The sequence below is a fragment of the Daphnia pulicaria genome, chromosome 4 (assembly GCF_021234035.1).
Source record: "Daphnia pulicaria isolate SC F1-1A chromosome 4, SC_F0-13Bv2, whole genome shotgun sequence".
Classification (NCBI taxonomy): Eukaryota; Metazoa; Arthropoda; class Branchiopoda; order Diplostraca; family Daphniidae; genus Daphnia; species Daphnia pulicaria.
Window position 1 is genome coordinate 7,548,869 of NC_060916.1, and position 2,500 is coordinate 7,551,368.

Here is a 2,500-nt window from a genome sequence, read left to right on the forward strand (position 1 = left end):
GTATGATGTTGTACTGTCTTTGCCAATTGTCTCTTACTGTTGTTTTTATTTCAGAAGAAAAAGTAATTCCAAGAATTTTCAAATTGTCTACTTGAGTTATCCAATCATGTGGCCAAGTACGTTTAGGATGAGTTTGATTGAAATTGCTTCTACGTGGGATCGAACTCCTAACCTCAGGAATCCCAGCCGACGCCGCTACCGTCTGCGCTACTACGGCCTGTGGATATTGATTTTAGGTCCAAGTGCCTAGACCAAGTAATTTTGTCTTCCCCTTGTTAATACGTGCATTTGTCCAGGCACAAAATTCTAGAATAATCTCGCATGCACGACGTACATCTTTCATTGATGAGACAAAAACTACTAGATCATCTACATATGCACGAACTTTGATGCGTTTTCCGTAGTGTTCAATTCCGTCAATACCCCTAGACAAGCAAACTAAAAGCGGTTCAATATAGAGGGCAAACAGATGGACTGACAGAGGGCACCCCTGTCGCACGGATTGTGCATTGTCCACAGTACCGACTATGTCATTACCGTTCAATGGGCATAGTTCAGTTATACTGTACAGCGTTTTCAACCAATCAACAAAGAGGGGGGGATAGCCCATGGCTGTCATTACTTCCCACAGAACGTCTCGATTGACAAGGTCATATGCTTTCTCTAAATCGTACGCGAGAATGGCGGCCGGTTTGAGAGAAGATACCTCTTTTGATTTACGACCTGTATTATCAATGACATCTCGGATTAAACACAAGCTGTCAAAGATATAGCGGCCGGGTACACCACCTTTTTGATGTGAGTCTAGAGAGTTTTGAAGAGATTTTCTCAGACGAAAAGCCAATACTGACGCGATTAACTTATAATCGGTATTTAACAAAGAGATTGGTCGGTAATCGGTGATTTTACTCGGTGATGGGATTTTTGGGACTAATCTTATAGCTGCCCTTCCCTGCGACGGCTGGAGTTTTCTTTTTTCGAGGACGCAATTCATCATTTCCAGAAAATGAACACCAATAACATCCCAAAATTTTATATAAAACTCAAAAGGAATGCCATCTGTACCCGGGGCCTTGTTCTTTTTAGTTGCCTTAAGGGCGATGTTAATTTCATCTACTGTGAACGGATCTACAAGAAAGTTGCCACTCTCCGGGATCGAACCTAGTACTCCTCGATTCAACGCTTGAGCGTTTAACGACTGAGCTACCACTGATACACCCGAATGGTTTTTAGTGGGTTTTGTACGGGTAAGTGCACCTCTAATCCCTTCTAGAAATTTTCCAGCTAATTGGGTATTGGGGGAGGGCTGGTTCTGAAAAATTCTACTAAAGTGTTCAATTATTTCTTGATTAATCTGCTCAGGTTGGGTAATTTTACAGTTATCATTAGTTTTGAGCTGAGTGATCAGAGACTTCTGGAAATTGCTCGTTGACTTGTTCATATGAAAGGTAGATGGCTCTTCTTCGGCTATACTTTGAACGCGTGAACGTATTGCAAATCCCCTCAATGCTTCTCGCTCCCAGGCTAGAAACTCACGTTTCAACTCCATGTAACGCGCATGATTGAAATTTACATTGTTCACGGTTTCTTTTAGTTGATGTTGGAGTAATTTCCTTTTGACTCTCTGATCACAGATTCTCTTTTTACAATAGTTAATTGATAATCGCCTGAGGCTAGGTTTGAAAATAATCTCCCACCAATGGTCTACGTTTTCAATACGGGATGGGTGTTGGGACATTTCTTCAATAAAGACATGCACCAAGTTTATATATTCTTCTTCCTCAAGAATTGATGAGTTAAGTTTCCATAAATTCCTTGACTTATTTCTCACTACACTAGGAGGGGTGGTGCTGTTTATATACCCTACGATTGGTCTGTGATCCCCGAGTGGTAAGTCGTGCAAATGGATATCAGAAAATTTTACGTGATGGTGGCAATAAATTCGGTCCAATCTAGCCTGGCTAGCCGCACAATTGTACGTCCAACAAGGTTCATTTTTCCGAATTTCTCTCCAGACATCTGTTAATGAAAGGGCTTTTACTAAATCTCGGAGGGGTTCTAGTAATGCTAGTCTAATTTTAGGTGGTGTTGTGTTGCTACTTTTACGGTCATCGATCTCGTCAACGGCATTAAAATCTCCCAATATAATTGCTGGTGCCTTATACTGGGCAACATAAGCCGGAATAGTTTGCCGGAGGAAAGAATCTCTATAACTTTTATTTTGGTCACCAGATGGGGCGTAAATACACACGAAAGCAAGACAATTTACTTCCATGGCTATCAGCCTCCCCTCCGGTTCAAACAAAATGTTTTTGGCGCTCAGCCCGTGTCGTACTAGGATGGCTGTCCCATGTTGTCTAGGACCGAGATTTGTGTGCATCTGGTAATGTTTAGTAAATACGGTGCTAGAGTGAAATACTACTTCTTGCAAACATATAATATCAAGTTTATGATGTAAAAAGAAATTGAGTATTATTTGAAGTTTGTCAGGTGACGATAT